The following is a 10,099-nucleotide window of genomic DNA, read 5'->3' on the forward strand; positions in this document are numbered from 1 at the left end:
TATTGTTGAGTTTCACCTTCTCTACTTGATGTGACTTTTTAAAATGCTGTCTTCTACAGAGCAGGCATTCAAAAGAAGAACTGAATTGAATTGAGGCCAGGCAAAAGGACAGCTCTTTGAATCTGACTGGGGAGTGTGAGACCCAGACGACCTTGTCTGACTCAGGGGATAATAAACAAGAAACCAAAATGCCATCTCACAGAGAGTTTCTAACATCGTTAAAAATCAATAATAGAGTTCCAAATTAATTACAGTCTGCCCTTTTTAATAGATCCCATTTGAGCGGAATTCACTCTCATTGTTTTTTTTTTTTAATTTGGTATCATTTCTGAGAATTACAAGGAAATCTTCGCATGTGTTTTCCCCTTGGCAACCAGAACTTCCAGAGGTACCGCCGAGACACGGGTCTATTGAAATTGTTCCTCAGGTGAGTCTGCTGCCCAACCCTTAAGGTGAGATGCTAGAGACGGTATCTTGTCCAATATCTTGTCTCGTTCTTCTTTTAGTACGAGCGCTCCAAGTCAGCGCGTCGTTTACAGTGAGAGACGGGAAGAGCATGCATTTTGAGTCTCAGAAACATGGAGTTGCATTTTGACTCTGCCACTTCCTGCCACATGGATTTGGGGAAATACTTAGTCTTCCTGTGTAAAAATGGAGAGCTGTAGGACCTGTCTTATAAGGTAAGGGACCTTAGTGGCCCCGTGGGCTGGACTGAGTTGCTAGCGTAAAGGTCAGTCGGTCAAAGGTTGTTCTGAAAGATAAATGAATGATACGTAGAAAGTGCTGGCATACAGTAGGCGTAGAAAGCATTGGCACATAGTAGGTGCAGAAAGTGTTGGCACGTAGTAGGTGTTGAATGCACTTTTGCTCCCTCTCTCGACGAGAATGGCTTTGAGACCTGCATTATGGAGCAAGACAATGGTGTGCAAGAACATGCATTCTCTCTTGCTTGGGGGTCAGTCTCCTCCCTGCTCACAAGTCCGTCCCAGGCCAAGCCATTATCTCGTGGTAAACTTTGACGTAGAATTCTCTGGGCTCTGGGAGTCTCATTTGATGCTGTTTTATTTAAGATCTGCAAAATCTGTGGGCTTACGAAACTGAATGCATCCGAGGATTATTACGGTTGGTCTGCTGTTGCTACCTGTTCTGCTGTCATTCAGGGCTCCCCTGTGTGTATAGAGGACACACTTCTCCGGGGTGGGGGGAGAATTGCTTGTCATATACAGATTATCACTCTTGCTGAAGTATCTCTCAAACTCCTCAAGTGACTGCCATCTGGACTGGGGTTCAGTCCTTCAAGGTCAGTCCATTCCATAAAGCGTGCACTGAGCCGGACCCCACGCTCCGGCAAAATGCTGATCAGTTTGATGAGCACTGTGGGCAGGAGCCAAATGCTAATCTCCAGGCTCTGAACAGGACTTGAAATGATGCTTGTGCTCCCAGAAGTAAAGCTACAGCGAAGGGAATAACACAGGATTTAATGTGCTGTCGATTTCTGCTTCATCTGGGAAATTAAGTGCAATTTGGTCTATAATCAAAGGACTCTGGTACAACTATTCTCAATCTCTGTCTAGGTGGTAACTGACAACCAGAATTTTAATATAATTAAAGTTAGAACCTTCCCACCCTCCTACCATCAGAAGAAGAAGAAGAATCAGGAATCGGAAAGCTACTGAAGATCATGGTCTACCTAAACCCAAACAATAAATTCACTGCCACAGAGTCGATTCAGACTCATTGTGACCCTATAGGACAGAGTAGACCTGCTCTTATGGGTTTCAGAGACTCCAATTCTTTCCAGGATTAGACAACCTCATCTTTCTCCTGCAGAGCACTGGGTGGTTTCGAACTGTTAACCTCATCATGAGCAGTTCCAAGTGTAGCCCATTACGCACTGTGAAAGCTATTGAGGATCATAGGTACAGTGTTGGGGAGTGTCTAATTTCTCAAGTAGCAGCAACAGCCTAATCAATAGTCTAGGCCTGAATAGAGTCTAAAAAAATTATATTCTCAGACTTCAGTTTCCTCATTGGTAATATTAACAAGTAGAATGAGTTTCTGTGAAGTTGTTATCATTTCTATTTAATCTTTAAAAACATTTTAATTGAAATGTAATAGACATAACATAAAAGTTACCCTTTAAAAATGTGTGGTTTCGTTGTTTGTACTATACTTACTGCTGAACTATCACCTACTACTAATTTGTTGGTAGTCATTCTCACTGTCCCTCTCCCAATCTTCTTGCCACCGCTCATCAACATTTTGTCTCTATGTATCTGGCTAGTCTAGACATTTCATATAATCATGGATGCATACAATACATGCATAGAATCTTTTTATCTGGTTTCTTTCCATTAACATGATGGTTTCAAGGTCCATTGTTTTATTTCAAAACTTTGATCTTTTCTTTAATGGTTGAATATCACTCTGTTCCATAAATACATTCCATTTTATTTTATCCATTCATCAGTTAATGGACAACTGAGTGTTTTGACCTATTATAAACAATTCTGCTTTAAACATCCACACATAAGCTTATGTGTGGATTAACATGTTTTTCAATTCTCTAGAGTAAATACTACAGGATGGCATTGCTGGATCATATGGTAATTGTGTTAGACAGAGTTCTCTAAAGAGATCAAACCAGATTGATCATATATATATATATATATATATATATATATATATATATATATATATATATATATATATATATATATATATATAAAGATAGATATATAATACAAGAAATGAACAGTTAAATTATAAAGCTGTACAAATGGCTCAGTGCGACTCACTCCCATGAGAGAGTTGTGAGATACTGGCAGTCCTTCACATCTTAAGGGCCACCAGATAGTCCTCTGTAGAGAAAGCTAGGCTATCCCAGTACAGGTGGCAAACAGCTAGGCAGGTCACCAACCATCAGCCAGGTTACCAACCGTCGGTCCCCAGCTCCAGAGATGTACATTCCAATTCTCTGGCGAGGCAAGTCTTAAAGGGACCTCAAATTACAGCGACACAGTTCACAGGTTAGGTGTCCCACAGGTAGTGTAGCTTGCAAATTGAGGCACAGAACAAGCAAGGCAGCCACACACTGGCCCAATGATCAAAGAGAGAGAGACAAGAAAGGTGAGGATCACCGAGCCATTTATCTCTCCGCTCTTTAGTTAATCACACTTGTGTTTATGGCCAGGCTGGTGCAATAAACTAACTATCTCAGTAATTCCATTGTTCGCTTTTCAAAGAACTGACTAATGGTTCCCACCACTCCTACACCATTTTACATTCTATCAGCAATGTATTGTGAGAATTCGGATTTTGCCACATTTTCACAAAGAGTCATTATTTCCCAACATCAGACGTCTTCATCATCGTGGTGTGAAGTAAGGTTTCATGGTGGTTTGATTCCACTTGACTAATGCTCTAAAGAGTCCTGGCGATTGTGGGATATAAAATGGCTTTTCCCAGCTTGCCTCCCCCAAATATATGCCACTGCTTGCAACAAATGGTAAATGATAGTCAAGTTATCTTCCTGAAGGCATCAGGCATCCAGAGCAAGCAGACCCTGCTGTCTGTCCCACATAGGTGGGGCGCACTCCCTGATGCTAAGGACAGAGGATTGCTCTCCTCATGGAGAGCTCAGAGGTGGTCAGACCAGCTCTATGGCAACCAAGGTTAGGCTGCCATCCTGAAGCTAGGATCCGCCCATGTGGTCACATGTGTGCCCCTAATCCCTACTCTTCCTATTGCGGGTACACCCCTAGATCACCCCCCTCCCATTGCTGCATTGCCTATGGTACAACCCCTTCCCGTGATGTATGTGATTACCTGCAATTAGGGTTTTGCACACTCCCAAAAGATATATAAGCCTTGGTTAGAAAGAAATCGCTCTCTCCTCCAGTCCTCCTTCCCTCTCCCCTCTCTGTCTTGCCTTCTCCACCTTCTGCAGCTCCATGTGAACCACCAAGAAGGCCTGAGGCAAGCACGCTACCATGAAGTGTGTCTGACACCTTTATTCTACTCCCTCTCCTATCTCTCTTATTCTCTATGACCTCACTATATAATCTTTGTATATTGTGGCTGTATAATTGCGCCTACCGGACCTGTGATTATTTGTTAGGGACTGGCTCCCCTCACAGGTGATGCTGTGGTATAAGTAAGTATTGGCCTGCTAACTGAACAGTCAGTGGTTCAAACCTACCAGTTGCTCTAAAGGAAAGAAATGAGACTGCCTGATCCCTTCAAGATTTACAGCCTCAAAAACTCTGCATAGAGGCACTGTAAGTATGAACGGACTTGATGGCGGTGGTGCTTTATTGTTTTGTTTTGTCTTTGGTAAGATTAATGATTAGAAAGCCAAAAAGAACAAGCTTGGCCTTCGTCAATCCGAAAGAACTGAAGGAAAACTTCAGATCTTGAATTGAAATATTGTGGGGAAAATACTAAACACCAAAGGGAACATCAATACTAAAATGTATTAGTCACCATCTGATCATTTGATCAGAAGATAACATACTCAAGGTATTGAAGGAAGAAGTCCAAACTATATTAAGAGAACTGGCAAGAAACAAGGCTCCAGGAATTGATGAAATAACAGGTGAGACGTTTCTTCAAGAAGATGAAGGCGTTCGCTTGTCTATGCCAAGAACTTTGGAAGACAGCTCTACCTGGTCAAGAGAGGAGATCCATCGTGGTGTTTCCATTCCAAGGAACGGTTTAATAGAATGCAGAAATATTGAACAATACCTTCATCATTACACACAAGTGAAATGCTGCTGAAGATAATTTTACAAGGTAGGAGCCGCTCTTTGTCAGAGAGCTGCCAGCGTCCAAGCTGAATTTGGGAAGAGTTCATGGAATCAGCGATATCATTGCTGCCGTCAGGTGGATCGGGGTTGAAACAGAGACATATGGTTAACTGTTCTTTATTGGCTGTGCCAAGACACTTAGCTGTACGGCTCACAGAAAACGGGTACCACGAGGAAGAATGGGAATTCTGGAACATTTCATTGTGCTCATGGAGAACCTGTACATAGACCACAAGGTCACCACTTGAATAGAACAAGAGACTGGTGCATGGTTTCAAACCCGGAAACGTGTGCGTCAGGGCTGCATCGTTTCACCATCTCATTCCATCAGTGTGCGGAGCAAATACGCCCAGGGCTCGAACAACGTGAAGAATACAGCATCGAGGTTGGAACAAGACTCGTTAGCAACCTGTAGCAGGCAGAGAGCACCACGTTGCTTGCTGAAAACTCAAGGGACTTGGTGATGATGATCAAAGGCTACAGCCTTCCACGTGGGTTCTGTAGCAGCACAAAGAAAGCCCAAATCCTCATCTTTGGGCACAGATGTAACTTCATGGAGAAAAGGAAGAAAGATTGAGGTCGTGAAGGCTTTCATTTTACTGCGGTCTCTAAGCAATGCCCGTGGAAGCAGGACATTGCCTAACAAGGTGTTGCCGGGGCAACTCTGCTGCAAAAGATCCCTTTCAAGAGTTTACAAGGAAAGATGCCCCGTGGAAGACTAAGGTGTGCGTGACCCACGGTAGTTCTATCCCCTATATGCACGCAAAAGCTGACAATGCAGGAAAGAGGGAGAAGAAGGGATGCCTTTAACTTAAGTTCTTGGCAAAAATATGTTAAATATACCATGGACTACCAAAACAGGGAATAATTCTGTCTCAGAAGCAGTACAGCCAGAATGCTCCTTAAAAGTGAACATGGCCAGACCTTGTGTCACTTACTTTGGACTTGTCACCAGGCAGGACCAGTTCCTATAGAAGGACATCATGCTCTGTAAAAAAAGGGTCAGCAAAAACGATCCTCAGTGAGATGCATTGATGCAGCATAACAGCTCTGCCTTTGCTTTCATCCGTGACAGCATTACAGGTAACAAACGCCAAAGCAACCAACGAAGGAGCAAAAGTTTCACCTCTTCAATCCCTTCGTTTCTTGTCTCACAAAGTTCTCTATTTCTCTGAGTCTGGAATCATCGCACCAAACCCTGCTTCTGACATCAGTCACCAAACGCTGCTTCTGACATCAGTTGTAAAAAGGTCATGGCAGGGAGGGGTCCGACCTCTCACTTTGCAAAGCAGCTAGAGAATTACCATCCGCTTCAGGGGAGATCAGATGCGCTTCTCTCCATTTACCAACGCTGCCACCATTGGTCCTTCCACAGTACTCGCTATTTCTCTACGGGGTTCAGTAATTCCCTGTAATGGCCACACAGAGCTCACAGATGGGGTTTAGGAGGGAAGTAACCAGGACAATTCAGGACCAGAAATAACTCAGGGTATTGTTATTCTACCAGGACAGCTTCTTTCCAACTGGGCCTGCCTAGTTATCTTTCTCTTTCTCTCTCTCTCTCTCTCCTCCATCCTTTTCGCCCCTCAGGTGTATTGGCCCTCTTGCGCCAGCCCAGCCAACGTGATAAAGCTCTTTCATTCAGTCCGGAGGCACCCCACATCACCAGCAAGCCTCCGCCTAAAGGCGCTGAGCTCTCTCGTCTGTGGGGCAAGAAGCTTCTGCTCTGATGCCACTGCCTCGACCTTGACCTCGTTTGCCGTCATACAGTCACACAGGTGCAGGAGGGTATTAGGCTGAGTTTTCTAGAGAAACAAGACCAGGTACACTCATATATGTATAAGAAATAACTTTATATCAAGCAAGAAATGTATACCACGGAAGCAGCCCAGTCTAGTCCAACTCAAGTTCATGGGTACGATAGTAGCTGGAGATCACAAGCTGGTGGGTACAGAGTGGTATTAATCCAAGTGCACAGGAATACGGCAGGGTGCCTCAGTTCCCAGGGTTGGCAGGCTGCATGTGCCATCCCCCAGAGCCAGAAGCAGAATCCAGGCAAAAAGGAAGGTGAAGCGAGGCAAGCGAGAGAAGCCGGCTCTCCTCACTGTATTATAAAGAGGCCATCTCTCTAAGGAGGTGTCCTCAGGCTGTCATCTTATTGATAGGTTGGACTCCACCCCTACCTTCATACAAGTGCAACAAGTTGACAAAAAAAAATTAAAAATCTAACCATCACAGAGAGGTTTCCCACCCAAGGACCTTGGATGCAAAGGATGTGCTGGATTCCCATCTCTTCCTGATGGTAGTCAGGTAGTCAGTTCCATTCTCCGCTCCATCCTTTCACCTGAGGGATGGCTAGTTTTATACCGAGAGAGAAGGCAAACCTGATCAATCCCCTCATTACGGTTCTGTGCACTTCATATCACTATTAGCAAGCTGTCCAATCCGTTTGTTTGGGCTCAAGCACCTCATTTGCATAGTTCTCTCCATGTTTGGGTGAGCATTGTAAGACCATACCGAGAAAGACCATGGAAAATGGTACATTGCAGTGCAGTACGATTAGCTTCCCAGTTCTATTTCATTCATCTACTTGGCAAGGAGCTCTGCTGACTCAGAGATTAAATGCTAATCACCACACTGGCGGCTTCATCAGAGGACACCAAGCAGTCTCCCCTGTCAGTGTCACAGCCTGGGACATCCTCTGAGGCACTTCTATTCTGTCCCATGCGGTGGCTTTGAGTTGAAGCTGACTCAAAGATGATGAGCAAAAATTTCTATCCCTGTACTTATATCTGTACCACACATTCTTGGTTACTATAATTTTCAGTAAAACTTTGAGGCCAGGAAGTGTTGAGTCTTCTAGCTTTGTTCATCTATTTCAAGATTGTCTTGGACAGTAGGCTTCTTTACATTTGCACTAAATTTGACACACCTCAATTTCTGCAAAGAAAAGGGGCCTGGGAAAGGGATTGTGTTGGCTATGTAGATCGGTTTGAGCAGGATTTCCAGCTGAACAATATTGTCTTAAAAGCCATCCATAGGCTATTTTTTTTCACTTATTTAAGTCTTTAGTTTATTTCAACAATGTTTTCTGGTTTTCACTTTACAAGGCTTGCGCATCCTTTGTAAAATTTATTCTAAATATTGTATCCTTTTTATGTTATTATAGATGGAGCTGTTTTCTTCATTTCATTTGGGGGTTGTTTATTATTAGTGTATAGAAGTACAACTGACTTTTGTATGTTGATCTTATATCCTGAAATTTAGTTAAAATCACTTTTCAAAATGAATACATACATTTTTTGTTCGTGTTTTTAAACATCCAATTGTTTAATTAGTGATTTTTCCAATCTGCATACATTTTACTTATTCTTCTTACATGCTTGACCTGACTAGACCCTCCAGTACAAGGCTGACTAGAAGTGGCCAGAGGAGAGACAGCCTTGGCTTATTCCTGCTCTTAGTGGAGAAGCTTCCAATTTTTGTCCATTGGGTATAAGTTGGCTTGAAATTGTTTATAGATGCATTTTACAGAGTTAAAGAATTTTTTCCTATTTTATTTTGTTGAGTGTTTTTAAAATTATAAATGAATATTAGATTTTTTTCAAATATATTTCTTTATCTATTAAGATGATTTTTTCCTTGAGTTACTAATAGAGAGGGGGTATCCCATGAATTAACTTTCATCTGTCAATTAGTCTTTCAAATTCCTTGATTAAATCCCACTTGGTTGTGATGAGCCACCTTTAAATATACTGCTGGATTTGTTTCCATGGTTTTGGTAAAGATATCTGCATCTGTATTAATTAAATATTGGCTTATGTATTTTTCCCCAAATGATGTTTTTATGTGACTTAGGCATTAGCTAAGACTGAATTTTCTGAATAAATAAGAAAGTGTTTCTGCTTCTATTTTTTCAGAGTGTGAAACATTGACAATACATCTTTAAATGTTTGGTAGACATTGTTACTGAAACCGTCTTGCGCTGAGCTTTCCTTTGAAGTTTTTTTGATTGCTAACTCAATCTTTACTTGATTTTTCTATATTTATGCATATTTTTGGTTTCTTCTTGTGCCAGATTTGGTGATTTCTGTGTTTCTAGAAACTTCTCCATTTCATCTAGGTTATCTACTTTGTTCATAATAAGCTCTTGTAATCTTTTGACTTATGTAATGTGGGTAGCAATATTAACAGTTTCCCTTTTAGTATCGTATATACTCGTGTATAAGCTGAGTTTCTCCGCACATTAAAAAATCATTTTATTGTGGGCTTGCACAACTCCCATCACAATCCATACAGACATCCACCATGTCAAGAACACATGTACATCTGTTGCCATCATCATTCCCACAACATCCACCCTCCACCTCGCCCCTAATATCCACTGCTCAATTTCCTCCTCCTTCCCCACTCCCCCCACCTCACGAACCCTTCATCATTCACAAACTGTTATCCTTTTGTCACATGTTACACCGTCCAACATCTCCCCCTGCCCTCTTCCCTGCCGTCCATCCCCCAGGGAGGAAGCCATACACAGATTCTTGCAATCAGTTCCCCCTTTCCACCCCACATTCTTTCCACCCTCCAGGCATCGCCACTCTCACCACTGGTTCTGGAGGAGTCATCCGTCCTGGACTCCATGCACCCCCAGTTGCCACCTGTACCTATGTACATCCTCTGGTCTAGCCAGATTTGTAAGGTAGAATTGGGATCATGATAGTGGGGGAGAGGAAGCATTTAAGAACTAGAGGAAAGTTATGTTTCATCGTTGCTACCCTGCACCCTGAGTAGCTCATCTCCTCCCCACAACCCTTCAGTAAGGGGGTGTCTGGTTGGCTACCAATGGGCTTTGAGTCTCCACTCTGCATGCACCCACATTTACAATGATATGATTTTTTATTCCTTGATGCTTGATACCTGATCCCTTCGACAGCTCATGGTCACATAGGCTGATGTGTTTCTTCCATGTGGGTGTTGTTGCTTCTGAACTAGATGGCCACTTGTTTATTTTTGAGCCTTTAAGACCCCAGATGCTATATCTTTTGATAGCCGGGCACCATCAGCTTTGTTCACCACATTTGCTTATGCACACGTTTGTCTTCAATGATCATATCAGGGAGGTGGGCACCCATTGATATGATTTTTAGTTCTTTGATGTCTGATAACTGGTTCCTTCTATACCTTGTGGTCAGACAGGCTGGTGTGATTCTTCCATGTGGGCTTTGAGGCTTCCTAGGTAGATGGCTGCTTGTTTATCTTCAAGCCTTTAAGACCCCAGACGCTATATCTTT

The sequence above is a fragment of the Tenrec ecaudatus genome, chromosome 17 (assembly GCF_050624435.1).
Source record: "Tenrec ecaudatus isolate mTenEca1 chromosome 17, mTenEca1.hap1, whole genome shotgun sequence".
NCBI lineage: Eukaryota > Metazoa > Chordata > Mammalia > Afrosoricida > Tenrecidae > Tenrec > Tenrec ecaudatus.